Source organism: Phacochoerus africanus, chromosome 4, assembly GCF_016906955.1.
Source record: "Phacochoerus africanus isolate WHEZ1 chromosome 4, ROS_Pafr_v1, whole genome shotgun sequence".
NCBI lineage: Eukaryota > Metazoa > Chordata > Mammalia > Artiodactyla > Suidae > Phacochoerus > Phacochoerus africanus.
Window position 1 is genome coordinate 146,013,668 of NC_062547.1, and position 23,645 is coordinate 146,037,312.

At 37.3% G+C, this 23,645-nt stretch overlaps 1 non-coding gene across 1 annotated transcript; it reads right to left on the minus strand.

Annotated features, from left to right (window-relative positions):
- Window positions 1–11,664: 11,664 nt before the first annotated feature.
- LOC125126633 (U6 spliceosomal RNA) lies at window positions 11,665–11,771 on the minus strand. Its single transcript, XR_007134728.1, has one exon. It is a non-coding gene; the product is annotated as a U6 spliceosomal RNA (small nuclear RNA).
- Between the last annotated feature and the right edge of the window lie 11,874 nt (window positions 11,772–23,645).

A 23,645-nucleotide genomic window follows, 5' to 3' on the forward strand; every position in this document is an offset into this window, starting at 1 on the left:
AGGGATGGGAGATGGATGGAAGCGCATATACAGTTGCAGAGGCAGGGAAGTGTATGGCATAAGGTGCAATTCCCCTACAGCACACATACACAAACTCGGGGATTGGGGCTTTAAGCTATAAATTAGTTACTGGGATGGATTGATACCAGAGGAGGCTGTAGAGGCCACCCAGCCAAGCTAAGTGTCCAGCTGTGATCTTTATCCAAAGGGACCAAATGAATAGAGCCTTCTAGGAGTGAGGGAGCAGTATGGAAATCAGGAAGAAAGATTCCAAATGTTGGTGGGCTCTAGGATCTGAAAGGAGTTTCTCACTGGCTGAGATGTGGTCATGGGTTCTATGCTGCCTGTATCCATGGACAGGAAGGAAGATATTAATAGTAATGGGCCAAATTGAAGCTATACTTGCCTGACTGTGGTTACCTGTCCTCACTTTTCTCTTGGAAATCCCTTGCTTACAGCTCGTAAAATCTAAATGAATCACTATACAGCAGATTCATGGCATTTGTCTGAGTTGCATTTGTCTATTTTGTGTGATTATTTGACTAGCATCTGGTTCCACAAGCAGAAAATCATCTCATTAAAACCAAAGGCTTTTCCTATTTTTGCTGAATAATCTATGCCCAGCGTAATGCTAATCACAGGATAGTTACTCAAATATTTACTGAAGGACTATTGCCTCACCTCCCAACCAATTCATATGTTTATGTCTTGCCTCTTCCAAATCCAAACAGACCAGTTCCCTTCTAGATTGTGAATGACACAAGGACATATACGTGAGTTAATTATTGCGTACAGGAAGAGTTGACTGACACCACTTAGGTGTCACCCACTGTGACGGATGCTTACTACAGGACGCGTCGGACAGTCATGTTCCTCTGCCCCGAGGAACTTAACATTTAGTGCAGAATATAAAATGACTGTATGCAAGGTTATTAATTTACAATGAACTTATATGCTAAAGAGGAAAACTGTAGGTTGCAATGAATAGTATAAAGCTCATTCTCTACCCTCAGAGAAGAAAAATATTATAATCTTGACGGAAGAAAGGAACCATAATTTTAGTTTATATTTGTAAATCTGTATGGTACCTAGAACAGGCCCATCCATTGTATGTAAGACCTGTCAGATTAGAAAATCAAAGCTGGCATACTGATAATACACGCTAACCTCGCTAATCAGTCAACACAGCAGAGAAATCAAGAAGTCCCTATTCTTGTCCCCTGGGTATGGTGGTCAGGGAATTACTGGAGAGACTTTCTGTGGGGCAGGATATTAGGCATTTCTTTTCCATCTGTCTGTGTGCACAGAAATGCCGGCTCTTTGCCTGTGTCAGAAATCAGACTGATTGGTAGAGACGTGCTGGAATTAAATGTTTACAGCGAATATTTCTGGTGATTATTAAAAGATTAGAGTCTCCTTAGAGACGTTAAGTTGGGACAGACGGTCATCTACATAAAAGCAATGAAGAAATTCAGGGGAAGAAAAGAACATTGAGAAACTTAAGCCGATAGTGGTGGGGAAAGTGTGAGACTAAGGTGAGGATGCCAGGATTTGGTGAGTCCAGAGCGAAGTTAATTTCTTGCTCAGCTGCCTGGGAAACCACATTCTTTATGAATCTAAGTTGCCTCTTTGCTTGTGCTTGCTGTTCCTGCTACCTGGAATCCTTTGTTGAGGTATAATTGACATATAAAGATAGTATGTATTTAAAGGATACAACATGTTTTGATACATGTGTACCCTGCAAAATGATAACCACAAACTAATTAAAATATCCATCACCTCACATAGTTATGATTTTGTGTGTGTGCGTGATGAGAACATTTAAGATCAGCTCTCTTGGCGACTTTCAAATATACGGTATGGTATTGTTAGATCTATTGACCATGCTGCATATTACATCTCCATAATTTATTCAATCTGTGTAACTGGAGTGTTTTCTCCTAGTTGAAATCTTTACTACCTATTTATTTGTGGTAGTACTATTGTTCAGTACTCTATTGATAAAAATGCCTTCATATAGATGTTTCACCTTCTTGGCTTACCTCTTTTTAAACAATCCACACTGAGGTAGAAAGAACACTGGACTGTGTTTTGGAGAAAAAAAAAATCTTAATTTGCCATTGAGATTTTGGGTCACAGAACCCCTCCTCTTAGATTCATCATTTGTGAAATGAGAAAGTTGGACTAAGTGATAATAGGAAGTGTTTTCTAAGATACTACGGTTCATAGATATTTAAGTCTTTAATTCCTGCTTCCAGCTGATCTTTTTAAAGGTCGAAATTGGATGACAGATGCTGAAGGAAGATCCTGACCAAATCTCAAGTTGAGTGGGAAGATCCTGTCAGGGTTAACATAGGTCTTGATCTTCCTGACCTAGTTGTAAGAGGGGCCACAAGTTCTCTGAATCCAATGGCAACCTTAATTATTTAAATCTTCTCAACTCCACTGAGATGCTTCTGGAACCCAGTCATGGTTTTCAGAATTTTAGAAGGAACCATGAATTTGCCCAGGGATTGGCTTTTTCAGGAAAAAAAAATATGACCTTTAAACAGGAATAAATCAAGAACTTTCATGCTTTTTACTAGACTCCCACTGTTACCAGTAATATTTCTCTTTTTAACACAACATTTTTCCATTGATTTAGATGGCAGAAAGGAAGACAAAGAGCACAGTAAAGACAGTGTTAAGTAATTAAACCTCTGGACTTAGATCAGTATTTGGACCACTTTCCTCATCTGTCACCTTGGGAAAGACATTTAACTCACCCCCTCCCCAAGTCTCATGTTCCTTATCTGTAAAATGTGAACAGCAATAGTGCAGGTATAATAGTTCTGCTTGGCTTTTAAATGAGGTAGCCTATGAAGAGTGTATATAACCTTGCCTGGTTCACTATCAAAAGCTTCATAAATATTAGCTATGACTACCGTAACACCTGTAATGCAGAAAAAATATTTGAAAGCAGCATAAGTAATACGACTGAGTAAAGAGTCTCTCTCTAGTACTCACAATTCCCTTCTCACCTTCATACACACATTTCTTGTTTAAAGTGTAAGCACTTGAAGAGAAAGACATACTCAGCAATGTAGTAGGACACCAGTAACTTCCAGCATAACATGAATGATTTAAAAAGATGCAAGAGAGACAACTTGTCATTAGTGGAATTCCCTCACTCAACCTGTCATCTTCATTTCCTGCGTCTGAATGTATTTACTCATGGTATTCCACTCATGCTGAATAAAATAGGGACTTACTGCTCTTTTCCAAGTGCACTGGAGGATACAGTAAAAATTAAGATCCCATGTCTATCTTCAGAGTCTATACCTCAGTGGCTGAGAGCACAGTCTTCAAATTACACAAACCTTGTTTCAAATGCTGGCTTCCTTGTGTCTTAGCAGCTACTGGATTATGGGTAATGTCACTTAATTCCCTACCCATGTTCAAATTTCTATAATTATCTCCAAAATGTTCTTTTATAGCTCCTTTTAAAAATCAAACTCTAAACCAGTACCAGTTATAACATTTGATTGTTAAATGTCTTTAGTGCCTTTCATCCTATAAGCCTTTACTCCATTTTCATGCCTTTGATTTACAGGACAAATTAGCTTGCTTATACTATAGACTGCTGCACACTATGAATTTATCAGTACCTTCATGGTTTATCTAATTTTTCTTTTTCCTGTAAGCTTGTAGGTGGATAGAGAGACTTGATTATATTCAGAATCTATTCATTTGTGGTGTGTCTCTCTTTTATTTTTACTTATTTTTGCTTCAGTTTTATATATCAGGCATCTCTTTTAAAAGTCTCCCTAGGGTCTTCTTTAAATAATGGTGGCGAAGACTTCATTAGACTAATATTTCTGCTATTAACAAATATACATGTCAAATAAGATATGTATGATAGTTATTTGAAAGCACAGAAGAGCGACAAATCATAGGCAGAAATTTGAGGGATTAAAATGTTAGAAAAAAAAGAAAATCTGATAGTTTTCAATTTGCATTCAAATGATTTTTCCCCAGTTGCGAGAAAGGCTAGAAATCAAAACAGAAATCCAGTAAAAGAGGAAAGTCACAGAGGGTAGACGCCTTAAAATCTGTATGTATGTTCTTCAAAAATCTTTAATATATTCCTAAATTATACTCATGTGGAGTGTGGCTCCCAGAAATTAAAAAACTAGAAGGCTAAAAGAACTAAAAATTCAGCAGCTTTCTTATGTTGGGAAGAATTTGAAGTGTAGTCCTTATCAAGTTATATTAGGTTAGTAATCACCTTGAGCTTTTGGGTAAAATCACAAAAGGATTATGCCTTAGGAATAAGAACTACATGGCATAACTAAGATCTATGTCCTAGGACTAAGGGAAAACCCAGAATAGACCTTCACTAATGAAATTGCTGTGGATAAAAGTGACTCATCATTAAATTAATTATCTGCTGAAACAAAATTCCACACTCTTCGGAGGAGCACAAATAAGCTATAGTATATACAATTCATCATTTATAACATCCACTGTACAATCAAAAATTACCATATATGATAAAAATGAACAAAATATAATTACAAGGAGAAACAATCAACCAAAGCAAATCCACAGATTGACTACTAATTCCAGCATCTGGGATAAGATTTAAAATAACAATTGAAATATGTACAAGGAATCTTCATGAGAGTAAGATAGTGAATGTCAAGAGATATGAAATTTCTAAAGAACCAAACAGAAATCTTTGAACTAAAAAATTAAACTCGAAATAAAAAAATACAGTGCATATTTAAATATGGATTACAAAATGCAGAAGAAATGCAGCCACAGCCCATCGTCTTCAAAAGGGACATCTCATTGAAGAAATCCCAGAAGAACATTTAAGAAAAATGTATCCAGAGAGTTTCCATTGCAGCTCAGTGGGTTATGAACCCAACTAGTATCCCTGAGAATGCAGGTTTGTTCCCTGGCCTCGCTCAACAGATTAACGATCCAACATGACCATGAGCTGTGGTGTACGTTGCAGATGTGGCTTGGATCTGGCCTTACTGTGACTGTGGTGTAGGCCAGAAGGTGTAGCTCTGATTTGACCCCAAACCTGGGAACTTCCATATGCCACAAGTGTGGCACTAAAAAGCAAAGAAAGAAAGAAGGAAGGAAGGAAGGAAGGAAGGAAAGAAGGAAATAAGGAAAGAAAGAAATCCAGTTTTGTAGTGAAGGGACCTTTTTTCTAGAGCTTTCATGCAGATAAAAAGAAATCCTGGTTGTCGGCATGCAACAAATAGTAATATCAAGTATCTTATATCTTATTGAGTGTTGACCTAATAGTAATTTTAAAAACATGCTATGACATGATGAATTTGGTCATTGAAATTTTGCATAACGACTACAGCAATAAATGATTAGAAGTGAAAAAAGTTGTAGAGCAAATATCTTGGAAAACAGCGAAAAAGAACAGTGTTCACAACAAGGTAATCTCCTGGGAGGACAGATGGGCATTTAAGTTCCTGGGACATTCAGAGAGAGTCATATTAAAAATCCCAAACAAAAAATTTGGAGAGTCAACCATCTTTCTAATGCAAATGTATGAAATACACTGTTTCGTCTGATTCCAATTTCTATTCTAAATAACAACAGATTTACTCTAGCTTTTTAAATAACTCTCCTCAGTGTTCTGAACTGTTTTTTAATGTATGAATTCTTATAATTTTTACTTTGTGATTTTCAGGATAGAAGGGAATGTATTTAGAGGGAAATTGTGACCAATACCCGATAGGAATCAGAATCTGATTTTGCTTGTAATCACTTTTTTTTGTTCTGTGTGTGTCTGTGTATCACACACTGAAATAAAATGCTATGTACTGTTGAGAGTGGATAAATTCTAAATGTAGCTGAAAAAATCTTAGAAATGCTTATATAATGATATGTTTATATGAGAAAATTATAGTATTGAAGAAGAGAGATTTATAGTCAAATGCATTATCCAATACTACCCTGTGTTAGGGTGTATAATCAAAACGAAACACAAAATCTTCGTAGTCACACATGATAAAGCTTGCTTCTCTATGATGCAAAATGCACTGAGGATCTGAGTCTTTAGGACAGCTATCCTCCATGAGGTGACGTTGAAATCCAGACTGCTTGTGTTGTCTTCATCTCAATACATATTTCTTCAAGCATGGAAGGCATGGGAAGCACATGCGTTTTTGTACTGAAAGTGAAATGATTTGGCCCAGAAGGAGTGCCACATAGTATATTAGCCAGACCTTGGTCAGAACAATTACATGGCCGCTCCTGCAAAGGGTGACAGTATGTGACCAGAAGGAAGAGGATGGTGTATCTGTGAATTCCCAGAAGTTCAAACCATGCATGATCGTCATCCCCTGACAGAATGTAAATGCCATGGAGGCAAGGATGTTTGCCTGTTTAGTTCACTGCTCCTGTACCCTTAGAGCCTAGAATAGTTCCTGGCATGCAACAGTTGCTCAATATTCATTTAAAGAACGTAGAGAAAAAAGTCACCTCGGGGTTACTTTCTCTGCAGGAGTCTTTGGGTTTTACAGGCACTTGGACTTTCTCGGAATGTGCCTCAGTAAATAACCTGTACAATAATTGTACTGAATTGTGAGCACGTTGGATTGGCTAAATCACAGGTTCTGATTAATCACCGTGATGGCCAGAATCTAGGTTGCTGTCAGCTGCAAAGCGACAGACAAGCCAAGTAATAGAGACTTAAATAACTGGGATTTAATATTCTCTTACATAATAAACATTCTGCAGAACAATGTTCCTGCAGTGTTTTACTGGTTCAGTAATCATCAAAGACCCAGGGCGTCTGCGTCTTTCTGCTCCATGCTCCCCCGTGTGCTGTTGAGGATTACGTTAACGTGATCTTTACATCCTCATCCGGCGATGTTAAAGAACAAACGAGGTGGGCTAGAACGTTGTCTTCATACATCTCTCTCTTTTTATCGGAGTGGAAATTACTTTTCAGAAACTCCTGTGAAAGATTTTGTTCTCTATCTTAATGGCTACATCTGCATTACATGCTGTCACCAAGGTATAATGGAGATGTCTGGGCTGGAGGTAAAAATTTTGAGTCACCACTGCACAGGTGGCAATAACATCGTGAGACTCAATGATATCACCAGGGAACTGGATGTTGACTGAAAATAGAAATGATCAGCATTCTTCAATATTAAGAATTTTGGGAAATGAGATGTCAGTTAATAGCTTGGTAACTTGGGACACGTTGCTTAATATTTCTGAGCTTCCATGCTTTCAATTCCAAAATGAGGATGCTATTTAAATTGTCATATATCTAAATTATCAATATATACCTGAAGTTATCTAGCCATTTTTTTTATATTTTACTTTATTTTTATTTTCCCACTGTACAGCAAGGGGGTCAGGTTATCCTTACATGTATACATTACAATTACATTTTTCCCCCAGCCTTTCTTCTGTTGCAACATGAGTATCTAGACAAAGTTCTCAATGCTATTCAGCAGGATCTCCTTGTACATCTATTCTAAGTTGTGTCTGATAAGCCCAAGCTCCTGGTCCCTCCCACTCCCTCCCCTTCCCATCAGGCAGCCACAAGTCTCTTCTCCAAGTCCATGATTTTCTTTTCTAAGGAGATGTTCATTTGTGCTGGATATTAGATTCCAGTTATAAGTGATATCATATGATATTTGTCTTTGTCTTTCTGGCTCATTTCACTCAGTATGAGATTCTCTAGCTCCATCCATGTTGCTGCAAATGGCATTATGTCATTCTTTTTTATGGCTGAGTAGTATTCCATTGTGTATATATACCACTTCTTCCGAATCCAATCGTCTGTTGATGGACATTTGGGTTGTTTCCATGTCTTGGCTATTGTGAATAGTGCTGCAATGAACATGCGGGTGCACGTGTCTCTTTTAAGTAGAGTTTTGTCCGGATAGATGCCCAAGAGTGGGATTGCGGGGTCATATGGAAGTTCTATGTATAGATTTCTAAGGTATCTCCAAACTGTTCTCCATAGTGGCTATACCAGTTTACATTCCCACCAACAGTTCAGGAGGGTTCCCTTTTCTCCACAGCCCCTCCAGCACTTGTTATTTGTGGATTTATGAATGATGGCCATTCTGACTGGTGTGAGGTGATATCTCATGGTAGTTTTGATTTGCATTTCTCTTATAACCAGCGATGTTGAGCATTTTTTCATGTGTTTGTTGGCCATCTGTATATCTTCTTTGGAGAAATGTCTATTCAGGTCTTTTGCCCATTTTTCCATGGATTGATTGGCTTTTTTGCTGTTTGGTTGTATAAGTTGTTTATATATTCTAGAGATTAAGCCCTTGTCGGTTGCATCATTTGAAACTATTTTCTCCCATTCTGTAAGTTGTCTTTTTGTTTTCTGTCTGGTTTCCTTTGCTATGCAAAAGCTTTTCAGTTTGATGAGGTCCCATGGGTTTATTTTTGCTCTAATTTCTATTGCTTTGGGAGACTGACCTGAGAAAATATTCATGATGTTGATGTCAGAGAGTGTTTTGCCTATGTTTTCTTCTAGGAGTTTGATGGTGTCCCGTCATATATTTAAGTCTTTCAGCCATTTTGAGTTTATTTTTGTGCATGGTGTGAGGGTGTGTTCTAGTTTCATTGCTTTGATGCAGCTGTCCAGGTTTCCCAGCAATGCTTGCTGAAGAGACTTTCTTTTTCCCATTCGATGTTCTTGCCTCCCTTGTCAAAGATTAATTGACCATAGGTGTCAGGGTTTATTTCCAGATTCTCTATTCTGTTCCACTGGTCTGTCTGTCTGTTTTGATACCAGTACCACACTGTTTTGATGACTGTGGCTTTGTAGTATTTCTTGAAGTCTGGGAGAGTTATGCCTCCTGCTTGGTTTTTGTTTCTCAGGATTGCTTTGGCGATTCTGGGTCTTTTGTGGTTCCATATAAATGTTTCGATTGTTTGTTCTAGTTCTGTGAAAAATATCATGGGTAATTTGATAGGGATTGCATTGAATCTGTAGATTGCTTTGGGTAGTATGGCCATTTTTACAATATTGATTTTCCCAATCCAGGAACATGGACTATCTTTCCATTTCTTTACATCTTCTTTGATTTCTTTGATTAAAGTTTTATACTTCTCGGCATATAGGTCCTTCACCTCCTTGGTCAGGTGTATTCCGAGGTATTTGATTTTGTGAGGTGCAATTTTAAAAGGTATCGTATTTTTGTGTTCCTTTTCTAATATTTCATTGCTGGTATACAGAAATGCAACTGACTTCTGAATGTGAATCTTCTATCCTGCTCCTTTGCTGAATTTATGAATCAGTTCAAGTAGTTTTGGGGTTGAGTCCTTAGGGTTTTCTATGTATAGTATCATGTCATCTGCATACAGTGACAGTTTGATCTCTTCTCTTCCTATATGGATGCCTTTTATTTCTTTGGTTTGTCTAATTGCTGTGGCTAGGACTTCCAAAACTCTGTTGAAGAGCAGTGGTGAGAGTGGGCATCCTTGTCTTGTTCCAGATTTGAGGGAGAAGGCTTTCAGTTTTTCCCCATTGAGGATTATATTTGCTGTGGGTTTATCATAAGTGGCTTTGATTATATTCAGGAATGTTACCTCTATACCCACTTTGGCAAGGGTCTTGACCATGAATGGATGTTGGACTTTGTCAAATGCTTTTTCTGCGTCTATTGAGATGATCATATGATTTTTGACTTTTTTTTGTTAATGTGGTGTATGATGCTGATTGATTTGCGTATGTTGAACCATCCTTGTGAACCTGGGATGAACCCAACCTGGTCATGGTGTATAATTTTTTTGGTATGTTGTTGGATTCGGTTGGCTAAGATTTTGTGGAGAATTTTTGCATCTATATTCATCAATGATATTGGGCGATCGTTTTCTTTTTTGGTGGTATCTCTGTCTGGTTTTGGAATGAGGGTGATGGTGGCATCATAGAATGTCTTTGGGAGTATTCCTTCTTCTTCAACCTTTTGAAAGAGTTTAAGGAGGATGGGCACCAGTTCCTCTTTATATGTTTGATAGAATTCACCTGTGAAGCCATCTGGTCCTGGACTTTTATTTGTAGGGAGTGATTTTATGACCTCTTCAATTTCATTTCTAGTGATCGGTCTGTTCAGTTGGTCTGTTTCTACTGGATTCAGTTTTGGCAGGCTGTAAGATTCTAGAAAATTGTCCATTTCTTCCAGATCGTCAAACTTGTTGGCATCTAGTTGTTCATAGTATTGTCTTATGGTTTTTTGTATTTCTGCTGTATCCGTTGTGATTTCTCCTTTTTCATTTCTAATTTTGGTTATTTGGGTTCTTTCTCTCCTCTTTTTAGTGAGTCTGGCCAGGGGTTTGTCAATTTTGTTCACCTTTTCAAAGAACCAGCTCTTGGTTTTATTAATTTTCTCTATTGTTTTTTGCGTCTCTATTTTATTGATTTCTTCTTTGATCTTTATAATTTCCTTCCTTCTGCTGACTTTAGGACTTTTTTGTTCTTCTTTTTGTAATTCATTTAGGTGAAGGGTTAAGTTGTCCATTTGGGACCTTTCTTCTTTTTTGAGAAAGGCCTGTATTGCTATAAATTTCCCTCTGAGCACTGCTTTCGCAGCATCCCATAGATTTTGAGTGGTTGTGTCTTCATTATCATTTGTTTCAAGGTAGTTTTTGATTTCCTTCTTGATTTCCTCATTGACCCATTGGTTTTTTAGTAACATGTTGTTTAGTCTCCATGCAGTAGGTTTTTTCTCTTTCCTTTTCCCATGGTTGATTTCTAATTTCATGGCATTGTGGTTAGAGAAGATACTTGAGATAATTTCTATGCTCCTAAATTTATTGAGATTAGCTTTGTGTCCCAATATGTGGTCGATTCTTGAGAATGTTCCATGAACCTTTGAGAAGAATGTGTATTCTGCTTTTTTTGGATGTAGTGTCCTGAAGATATCAATGAAGTCTAACTTTTCTATTGTTTCCTTTAGGATCTCTGTTTCTTTATTGGTTTTCTGTCTAGAGGATCTGTCCATTGATGTGAGGGGGGTATTAAGGTCTCCTACTATGATTGTATTCTCATCAATATCTCCCTTTATGTCTGTTAATATTTTTTGTATGTATCTGGGTGCTCCTGTATTTGGGGCATATATGTTGACGATGGTAACATCCTCTCCTTGGATGGATCCCTTAATCATTAAGTAGTGTCCTTCTTTGTCTTTCTTTATGTCTTTTGTTTTAAAGTCTATTTTGTCTGACATGAGCATTGCGACTCCTGCTTTTCTGTCATGTCTATTGGCGTGAAATATTTTTCCCCACCCTTTCACCTTCAATCTATATGTATCTTTTGTCCTAAGGTGAGTTTCTTGTAGGCAGCATATTGAAGGTTTTTGCCTTTTTATCCACTCAGCCACTCTGTGTCTTTTGATTGGGGCATTCAGTCCATTGACATTTAAGGTGATAATTGATAGATGATTATTCATTGCCATTTGAACCTTGTGTTCCAGTTGATTCTATGGTTCTCCATTCTTCCTTTCTTTCTTTTTTTTTTTTTTGGTTGGATGGTCTCCTGTTATTATCTGCTTGAGTGTATTTTTTTTTTCATTTTTTGCAAATGCAATATTTGGTTTTGGCTTGTGGTTGCCCTGTTTTTTAAGTATGCTAACCCCTTCCCATAATTGTGTGTTTTAGCCTGATGGTAAAAATATGGAACGCTTCACGAATTTGCGTGTCATCCTTGCGCAGGGGCCATGCAAATCTTCTCTGTATCGTTCCAATTTTAGTATATGTGCTGCCGAAGCGAGCACTATCTAGCTATTTCTTTTCAATGTAATATGAAGACTATGAGGCTAAAATTAAAAAAAAATGCATCGTTAAATACATTGTAATTTGGTTATAAATGTTCATTTCCTTTATGGCAACTATCTTATCTGCATACATTTTGTCCTGCTCAATACCTTCAATGACTTTCTGCTCCACTTGGAGTACAGTTTATCCTTCTCCCATCACTGGTGCTCAGTGGTGCCCTTGCTTATCTGCATAACCTCATCTCATCCTCTCTGCCCCTTGCTCTCCACTGAACAAGATAGACTTAAATTCTCCTCAGCTTGACTAAACTTTATGCATGTTTCTTCCGGACTTTAGGGCCTGACCTCATTTTTTTTCTTAGAGCATTTTCTTTAGGAAACCTGTCATTTTAAATTATTTCTTTGATTCTTTGAGATGTAAATCTTTTTAAGATCCTCTTTCCCACCTTGCAACCTGGGGCTGTATATTCTGCAGATGTTAAAGGCTGAGCTTTTGCCAACTAACTTAGATGTTGCTGATTGGACTATTGGTGGCCACAGCCATTTCTCGCAGTGCATATGCATGAATTGTATTAGTATGTGGCTGATGAGTGAGCAAGTAACTTTAAACTGAAGTTTCCTTCCTGGGGCATTTGGGTCTAACTATTAAGAAAGCATGATACATGGTTACCTGCAGAGGTATGCTCTTTGCTGCAGCAGAAGGTTGACTGAGATCTGGCCTTGAACAGTGGCTATAGTCCAGTAAGTGGAGAAAGAAATCCATTCCATGTCCCAAAACACTTTCTCCAGAATAGCTGAATAACTCAGGTTCGAACTGATTCACATTTTCCCTTGTTAATTTACTTTATTGGGAGATTTATTTGTATACATGGAGCTTAAGAAAATGCCTAAGATAAGGCAGTCTTGAAGCATGGCTACCATTCAGCTTTATAATTATTAGAGAAATAGATTTCTCCATGTTATCAGTCACCATTATTAAATTCAGAGGCCGAAAGCCAAAAGCAACTTCAATTGATTTGTTAAGTCCCTGAGTTAACTCTTGTCTTCATTCCCAACTCTGGTGTCCTGTTGACTGTCTCTTTCCACTGAGGCCAAGTAGAAAGTCAAAAACTTATCTAGGAAATAGGATTGGTGGTGACATAATTCAGAACAAAATCCTACTTTATTATCACTAGCAGCTATTGCTCCTAAGTCTGGAGTTCCTGAATACCTTGTTTCAACTCATTCCATTTGTCCTTTGAAAGCACAAGAAAAGCAATTGGTTAAGAAAAATCTTCCCTGGGAGATACACATACATTAGGCAAGAGAATGTCACAAAAATCTCCTGGAATAGGAGACTGCAGAAGGTAGAATGACATTTCCTGCAAGAGAAGAGAAAGGAGGGAATGGAGTAGTAGCCTTAGGAGGAAGAACAAACTGGAATACAGGAAATGTTGTGGAGCAGAAAAGAGAAAGCCAATGTAATGGATGCAGTCACTCTTGGCTGTGCTGGTAGGACTTAAAGGGAGAAGAAATATTGAGGTGAATGGCAAGGCAAGTTGCCTCTTTCTTTTTAGTTTGCTAGAAGTTGAGAGAGAGGAAGAAAAGTGATTTGAATCACAAAGGTCTAAAGGGTGTTGCAGATGATTGAAGAGTTTAAGAGTCATAAAAAGGGCACTTTCTACTTTGTGATAAAATGCAAGAGAGAAAAACTCAAAACGATCATCAAACATTAGTTTTGTTATGGATGTAGCCGCCGGTGGAGCTATCAGGACAGCCCTCCTCCCCCTAAGCTGTGCTCACGAGTCCAGGAAAATGGAAATTAATATAACACCACTTTGTAAATTGAACATTTGTGATATGAAAACCGAGAGCCTTTGTAAAATTTACTCATTATCTGATGTCTGCCTTACCACTCAGTCAAGTAAAGCAAGGAGAGGAGCCACCCCTGATTGAAACAGACAGGTTTGTACAAACATCTTTCAAGTTAAAAGATGATACAGGAATCCCGAGCCCTCTCTGACTACTTCCATGGGCTACATACAACCTAGTGATAAATCTGCTCAAATCTATATGCCTTCTGGCAAGGAGAAGGGAGTGCTATTTATGCAAAGTTTATTAAACACAAATCTAGCAGTGCCAACTCTGTGCCTGGCACTGTTCCATGCACTAGGAAACAGCCGTGAACACAGTCCCTGACCTTGAGGAACATATATTCTAGTGGGGAGAGGCAAACAAATGTACAGGATGCCTGATGCTACTGCTGTTGTGAAAAAAACAAAACAAAACAAAACAAAACAAAAACACAGAGCCAGCAAAACCCTGTTGCCTGGGGAGAACTCCTGATTCTTTATTTAGTGTCATTAGGGAAAGTCTATCTGATAAGATGATTTTTTTGAGTGGAGATTTGAAGGAAGAGAACAGGCTAGGATGATGATTAAGGGAAGAGTTAACCAGGTTGAGTAAAGAGCAAATGCAAAGACCCTGAGGTAGTAATGAAGCAGCGTTTTCAGGGAATTGTAAATTGGGAATGGTGGTTAGAACAGAATAAGCAAGGAGACTGGGATTAGATGAAGCCAGAGAGACACAGAAAGAAAGCAATAGAGAAGGAAAGGGGGGGAGAAGAAAGAGAAGGGAGATGGCAGGATCTGATACTATGTTCACAGGGAGAGGCAGGATCATGAGACAGGATCTGATACAAAGTTCATAGATTTCACAAATGTAGGAACTGCTAATACAAAATTTTAGATTTTCTCTCATCTTTCTATTTCAAGTAGACCAGATAACAATCAGCTTTCTTGCCAGACCATGCTAAACTTCAACTCTTATTTCTAAAATGTATGTATCAAATTGAGGAGAATTGACATTCTTCACCTTGACGACCTCTCCAAGCCTCATTACAGGTGACTGTTGTTGCATCCAGTGTCTGTTGGTCTGCTTATTGGGAAGATATGTTATAACCCAAATAGGTGAGTAAAAAAATTAAAAGAAACCCACTATCCCATGCTGCCATTCAAAATCATCTTGTTTTGAAAAGTTTGTGGGAGAATGTGACAAGGGGAGTCTATTTGAAAATTCCCATCTGGGTCCATTTCAATTACACTTTAATGATGGGTCTTGCATTGACTTTTTTTTCTTTTTGTCTTTTTGCCATTTCTTGGGCCACTCTCATGGCATATGGAGGTTCCCAGGCTAGGGGTCTAATCAGAGCTGCAGCCGCCATCCTACACCAGAGCCATAGCAACACGGGATCCAAGCCGTGTCTGCAACCTACACCACAGCTCAAGGCAACGCCAGATCCTTAACCCGCTGAGCAAGGCCAGGGATCGAACCCGCAACCTCATGATTCCTAGCCGGATTCATTAACCACTGTGCCACAATGGGAACTCCTTGTATTGACTTTTTTTTTTGTCTTTTTGCTATTTCTTGGGCCGCTCCCACGGCATATGGAGGTTCCCAGGCTAGGGGTCGAATCGGAGCTGTAGCTGCCAGCCTATGCCAGAGCCACAGTAACTCGGGATCCGAGCCTCATCTGCAACCTACACCACAGCTCACGGCAACGCCGGATCGTTAACCCACTGAGCAAAGGCAGGGATCGAACCCGCAACCTCATGGTTCCTAGTTGGATTCGTTAACCACTGCGCCATGACGGGAACTCCTGTATTGACTTTTTAAATTGAAATTTTCACTTATATACTTGTAGATTGACATAGTTTTTTAAAATATGCAATACATTTTGTTTTATGAAAATAAATTGATGGACATTTTGATACTGTAAGGAATTTAACAAGTGCATTTGTTAAACTCCCTCCTGAAACACCACCAAAATGACAGTAAAGGGAATTTTTTTGGGGGGGTTCTACATTCCTGATTTCATCCTTGCCTTCTTAAAATATTTTTTTTTAAATTGAAGTATGGTTTATGAACAATATATATAATTTACAGGTGTACAGTGTAGTGATTCACAATTTATAAAACTTATACTCCATTTAGAGTTATTATAAAATGTTGCCTATATTCTGTATTGTAAAATAGATCCTTGTAGCTTGTTTTATACTTAATAACCTTCTCCCCCTATGTTACTCCTACCTCCTTCCCTCTCTCTACTGTTAATCACTAGTTTTGTTTTCTTTAACGGTGAGTTTGTTTGTTTTCTTTTTTCTTTCTTTCCTTCTATGTATCTTTAATTGCTTCCTATTTTATATAATTTTTATTTTTTTCCATTATAGATGGTTTAAAGTGTACTGTCGATTTTCTACTGTGCAGCATGGTGACCCAGTTACACATACATGTATACATTCTTTTTCTTACATTATCAGGCTCCATCATAAGTGACTAGACATAGATCCCCATGCTACACAGCAGGAGCTCATTGCTAATCCATTCCAGAGGCAATAGTCTGCATCTATTAACCCCAAGCTCCAGTCCATCCCACTCCCTCCTCCGCCCTTGGCAACCACAAGTCTGTTCTCCAAGTCAATGATTTTCTTTTCTGTGGAAAGATTCATTTGTGCCATATATTAGATTCCAGATATAAGTGATATCATATGGTATTTGTCTTTCTCTTTCTGACTTATTTCAATCAGTATGAGAGTGTCTAGTTGCATCTATGTTGCTGCAAATGGCATAATTAAGTTGTTTTTTATGGCTGAAATAGTATTCCATTGTGAATATATACCACATCTTCCTAATCCCATCATCTGTCAATGGACATTTGTGTTGTTTCCATGAGTTGGCTATTGTGAATAGTACTGCAGTGAACATGTGGGTGCATGTGTCTGTTTTAAGGAAAGTTTCGTCTGAATATATGTTTTTTTTCATATTCACTAGTTTGTTGTATTTTCTAGGTTTCACATATAAGTGATATTGTATAGTATTTATTTATCTCTTTCTGACTTATTTCACTCAGCATACTACTCTCCAATTCCTTATTTTTTACAGCTGAGTAGTATTCCATTATGTATATCTTCTTTATTCATATGTTGATGGACATTTAGGTTGTTTCCATATTTTGGCAATCGTAAAAAATACTGCTATGAAAATAAGTGAGGGAATAGAAAAAGGTATTGCATGCTAATGGAAATCAAAAGAAAGCAAGTAGCAGTACTTATATCAGACAAAACTGACTTTAAAATAAGATTCTTAAAAGAGGATAAAGAAGGATTGTACATACCAATCAAGGGATCAATCCAAGAAGAAGATATAACAATTATAAATACTTATGCACCTAACATAGGAGCACCTAAATATATAAAACAAATACTATCCGACATAAAGGGAGAATCAGACAGTAGCAAAATAACAATGGTGGAACTCAATGCCCCACATATATCACTAGGCAGATTATTCAGATGGAAAGTCAATAAGAAAACAGTGGACTTAAATGACAGACCGGATGGGCTTAATTGACATTTATGTATATGAAAGAGTTCCATTTTAAAGCAGTATAATGCATGCTATTTTTAATATGTGACATTTTCCAGGATAGATCACATGCTAGGCCACAAAACAAGCCTCAGGAAATTTAAGAAAATTGAAATCATATCAAGTATCTTTTCTGATCATAATGCTAGGAGACTAGAAATCAACTATAAGAAGGAAAGTGCAAAAAACATACACATGGAGGCTAAACAATATGCTACTAAGTAATGAATCATTGAAGAAATTAAAGAGGAAATTAAAATACCTAAAGACAAATGAAAACGAAAACATAATGATCCAAATCCTTTGAGATGTAGTTATAAGTGGGAAATTTGTAGTGATACAAGCTTATCTCAGGAAACAAAAATCTCAAATAAACAACTTATCTCTACATCTAGAGGAATGAGAAAGGAAGGATAAACAAAACCCAAAGTTACTAGAAGGAAAAAAAAATCATAAAGATCAGAGCAGAAATAAATGAAATAGAAACTAAAAATAGAAAAGATCAGTGAAAGTAAAAGCTGGCTCTTTGAAAAGATAAACAAAATTGAAAAACTTTTAGCCAGACTCATGAAGAAAAAAAGGGAGAAGGCCCAAATAAATAAAATCAGAAGTGAAAAAGAAGTTACAACTGATACTACAGAAATTCATAGAATAAGAAATTACTATGAACAATTATATTCCAATAAAATGGGAAATGTAGAATAAATAGACAAATTCTTAGAAATGTACTTGCAAGACTGAACCAGGAAGAAAGAGAAAAAAATGAACAGACCAGTTACCAGTAATGCAAATGAATCAGTAATTAAAAAACTCCCAACAAAAGTCCAGGGCCAGATGGTTTCACAGGTGAGTTCTACGAAACATTTAGAGAAGCACTAACACCCATTCTTCTCAAACTATTCCCAAAAATTTCAGAGGAAAGAACACACTCAGACTCATTCTATGAGACCAGCATAAGCCCAATCCAAAAACTGGACAAATATAAAAATGAAGGAAATTGCAGGCAAATTTCACTGATGAACAATGATGCAAAAATCGTCAATAAAATGTTATCAAACTGACTCCATTAATATATTAAAAGGATCATACCCCATGATCAAGTGGTTTTTAGCCAAAAGATGCAAAGATTTTTCACCATCTGCAGATCAATGTGATACACAGTTTTAGGAAATCGTATAAAGAGACTCCTTGTATACTTTGCCCATTTCCTCAGTGATATTTTGGGAGACTACAGTATGGTATTACAGCTAGGATTTTGACATTGGTACTTTTGAAGAAAGAGAAATGTTCTACCTATCTGTCTTGAGGTTTTGTTTCTGGACTAGTAATAATATGGACGCAAGACAGACTAACAAGAGAAACATTTTAATTTGTTTACATGGAGGTTTCACAGAAATGGAGTCTAAGAATGGCCAAAACAGGAAGCTTTTATATATTTTAGACAAAGAAATAATACATTTTTTAGGAATTGAGAGGACAAAGAAAATTAGTCTTTGGGTGATCAATTAATGAAGAATCTAAACAGAGTTTGGGCTTGGGCGAGTTAAAGAAGTAACAAGGTTTGTTTATATTTGTATAGGTTTCTTGTCCCAAATTCTCCATCTCTGGCAATAATGGTGATTTTCTACACTCAGATATCATGAATGCACCTTTCACAAGGGAGATTTTTTTTCCTACTTTCGGGAAAACACAAAGGAGGGTCAAGGTGTTCCGTTGCATTGGCTATTTCTTAAGTAACTCTAGTTGAGAATAATCAGTTGATAACACATTTTGTAGCCTGCCCTCAGCCCCCCAAATATAAGCCACTGATATTATTAAGATTTCTTTGTATTTACTTGCAATTGTATGTGTGTTGTGTGAGAGAGAATTAAGTAGTATTCAGTGTTATCATGTGTAGGTTAATTTATCTGCCACCACACTCAGGATACTGAACAGTTCCAAAAACAAAAAAAATTCTCTCATCATTCTTTTATAACCACCTCTTTCCCTCCCTCCCCCATCCATAAAGCCTTGTACCCACCAATGTACCCTCCATTTCTAAAATTTTTTCATTTCAAAGTTTTATATTAATTAAGTCATGCAATATAAGACACCTTGGGATTTTTTTTTCTTTTTGCCTTTTCTAGGGCTGCTTTCTGCGGCATATGGAGGTTCCCAGGCTAGGGGTCGAATCAGAGCAGTAGCCACCGGCCTACACCACAGCCACAGCAACGTGGGATCCAAGCCGTGTCTGTGACCTACACCACAGCTCACGGCAACACTGGATCCTTAACCACTGAGCAAGGCCAGGGATTGAACCCACAACCTCATGGTTCCTAGTCGGATTCATTAACCACAGTGCCATGATGGCAACTCTGGGATTTTTTTTTTTTTCATTGAGTGTAATTACCTGGGAATTTATCCAAGTTGTTGCATGTGTAGTTGGTTCAATCCTTTTTATGGTTAGGTAGTATTCCACATTATGGATGTATGTAGTTTTTTTTTTTTTAATTGAAATCTAGTTGATTTAAAATGCTGTGTTATTTTCTGATGTAGAGCAAAGTGATATACACACAGATATATTCTTTTCACGTTCTTTTCTATTAGGGTTTGTTACAGAACACTGAACCCAGTTCCCTGCACTGTGCAGCAGGCCCTTGTCATTTGTCTTCTGTGTGGTAGTGTGTCACTTTTTAGTCACTTTTATATGGACCCTTTAGAGTTTCTTTACATAGTATCATGTCATCTACATCTTATGACAATTTTACCTCTTCCCTCCTGCTTTGGAAACCTTTTATTTCTTTTTCTTGTGTGACTGCTGCAGCTTGGATATGCTATAGTTTAATGGTTGACCTGTTAAATGATATATGGTCTGATTCCAATCTGAGGCTATTATGAATAAAGATGCATTCATGCTTACTTTTTGTGAAAACATTGTTTTTATTTCTCTGAGATGATGACCTTTCAGCATAAAACTGATAGGTCTTATGGTAGTTGGATGCCTTGTTTGACAAGAACTAACAAACTTCTCCTGAGTGGCTATACCATTTTATTTTTACCAGTAGCGTATTGTTCCTTTATTTCCCTACAGTCTTGCCATCTTTTGCTATCATCACTTAAAAAAAAAAAAAACTTTAGCAATTCTGATGGTAGTACAGTTATATCTCATTAGGGTTTGGTTTGCACATCCCTGATGGCTAATGATGCTGAGCATCTTTTCATGTGCTTGTCGTCTGTATGTATGTCCTCTTCTGTTAAATATCTGCCCACTTCTTTTACCCATTTTCTAATTGCATCACTTTTGTTATTTGTTGCTTTTTGTTGTCTTTCAATTTTATTACTATTGAGACTTTCCACATTGGAGACTTGATGTACTTGGATCCTACTTTTAGTGCTGACCACTACCACCACATCTCAGGTGGGAAATGAAAACCTTGGCCACAGCACAAAGCAGCTTCCTGGACTGGTGGCTTGCTGAGACTAGTCTTTGTGTCCTGCCCCATCTGCCTGTTTTCTCCTTCTGGTGGGAGGAGGAGAGTTTGGGGACCACAAGAACAAGATGGCTCCTCAGCCTGAGCTTCTGCATCTCTCTTGCTAATTCCTCTTGCCTCATAGGTATCTTCTGTCAATAAGGGGAGTCTTGGACCAGGAATAGAAATAGAATACTTTCCCTGGATGTTTATTTTTAGTGAGACTTCTTTTGGATCCTTCACGCCATTTATGTCAGGCTTGCCTTGTATAATGAAGGCAATCCCTTCCATCCAGGTTAGAAATGAGCTTACATGAGCTGCTTTCTGTTGCTAAATCAGGTCGAGAAACACTATGTCTGTGTGGCCTTCTTTTGGGTGGGAGAACCAGGGAGCTCTGCCACTTTGCTGTTTCTCCAGTCCTGGAGTACCAAACCAGCTCACCTTCTTAACACCATTCAGATTTCTACCTCTCTTATCTCTTACTCCATTTTTAGGGTTTATAATTGTATTTAGTGGGGAGGAGTAGGGTAAAAATGGGTCTTATACCATCATGTCTGGACTGAAAGTTCCAATTTACTTAAAACAAAAACCTCTTTAAATAATTATGGATTCATAGGAAGTTTCAAAGAAATATGCGGGGAGTTCTCTGACTCCTTGCTGAGTTTCCTCCAATGTTAGCATCATGTATTAACTGTACTGTGATACCAAACCCAGAAATATGACCTTAGTACAAGTCATAGGACTTGTTCATATTTTACTATTTGCATATGTACTCCTTTGTGTATAAGTGCGGTTTGTATATGTGTAGCTCTATCCAATTTTACTTCATGAGTAGCTTCATGTAACCACCACTTTAATCAAGATACTTAGCTTTACCATCAACACAAGTCTTTCATTCTACCCCCTTTTTAGATGCAATTACCCCTCCACCCCCCTTTCCTAACTCTTGGCTCACTAATCTGTTCTTTAGCTCTATAATTGTGTTATTTCACGATTGTTATGTCAATGGAATCATGAAGTATAATATCCTTTTTGAGTTGAAATTTTCACTAAGCATAATTTCTTGCAATTCATCCATTCGTGTGTGTGTGTGTGTGTGTGCATGGGTATGTTTAATGTTAAGTAATATTCCACTGTATGGATGTACCACAGTTTGTTTAACCATTTACCCATTAAAGGACATTTGTATGGTTTCAGGTTTTAATCATGAATAAAGCTGGTACAAACATTTGTGTAAAAGTTTCTTTGTGAAAATACATTTTTGCTTCATGTGGCTACATATCTAAGACTGCAACTATTAGGTCAGATGATGCATTCATTTTTAGTCTTAAAAGGAACTCAGAATGGTTTCTACAGGAGCTTTAACATTTTATCCTCTCACTAGTAATGTATAACTGATTCAGTTTTTCTGAATCCTTGCTAACATTTGGTATTGCTAATTCTTTTTTTAGTTTTTTGATATGTGCATTAGTATATCACTTGGGTTTTAATTTGTATTTCTCTAATGGCTAATGATGTTGAACATTTTTTCATGTGTTCAATTATTTACCATTTATATCCTCTTAGTGAAATGTCTCATCCTGTGTTTTGCCCATTTTCTGATAGGATTATTTTTAATGTTGACTTTTGAGAATTCTTTATATAGTCTACATAAAAGAACTTTGTGCCATGTACAATTTAAAAAATATTTCTCCTGGTGTGTAACTTACACTTACTTAGTAAGATTTTTCACAGAGCAAAATACATTTTTTTTTTAATCCATGGCATATCAAAGTTGTGGGGCCAGATATTGAATCCAAGCTTTATTTGCAGCAACAACAAATCTTTGAACCTACTGCACCTGGCTGGGGATTGAATCTGCACCTCAACAGTGACTTGAGCCACTGCAGTCATATTCTTAACCCACTGCACCATGGCGGGAACTCCAAAAGATTTAAATTTTAATCAGGTCATATATTACAATTTTTAAATTTATGGATTGTGCTTTTTGTGTCAAATCTAACTCTTTACCTTTAGTCTTAGATGTGGCAGACTATCTCCTATGCTTTTTTCTCTTTTTGGTAGTTTCATCATTTCATGTTTTACATTTAAGTTTACAATCTATTTTGTGTTAACTCAGAATTTTATATAAGGTCTGATATTTAGGTCAAAGTTTTAATTTTTGTTTTTGCTGTTGTTGTTTTTGTTTGTGGGTGTCCGGTTGCTGCAGCACCATTATTGAAAATGCCATTATCCTCCACTGAATTTCTTTTGCTAATTTGCTAATTTACTTTTAATGCCATTCTTCAATTGCTGCTGCAGACTATCCAGCCATTCGATGATCCAAACATGCTTGCCCCAGTGATGTGCTGTCTGTAAAGAGACCCTGCCTTGTTTGAACTGAGAGTTAGTGTGGGGTATCCAAGAGGAGAGAGTTGGCGAAAAACAGTTGAGTCCTTTTTCTTCCATATACTTGGCAAAAATCTTCCATTGCCTGGGGCAGAATTTGACTGATTTTAGAACCTTGATTTTTATCTCTTTGCTTATAAATATTGGGATATTGAAAGGGATTTAACCCTTGCCTGGTGTCATTAAGGCAATCCCTTCCATCCAGGTTAGGAATGAGCTTACATGAGCTGCTTTTTGTGTCTGAATTTATTAGACATTATTGTCAGATTCATGGTCTTAAGCTAAGGTATTCAGAATATTTGACTTTTGTGGCTGTCTTTACTAATAAGTTATTTCATATTCCTATGGATGTTGGAGCAGGTAGCCTAAGTATTATTTGCCTTTTCACATCCTCTTAGTTCTGATACATGGTATGTTTGTGTGTGAGAGGGAAGTAAGAGGGGGATGTGTTAGGCTTACTTTTTTTTTTCTTTTGAAATTTTTAGCAATACATGATAATATGTTAAAACTATGAAATGGCTAGTGATCAGAATCCTGAAATTATGTTCAACAACCATTTCTGCATCTGAAAGAGCTTAGATCACAGTGGTGGAAACAGCAGAAATATTTAGAGTATTTCAGAACTGGTTTTCTG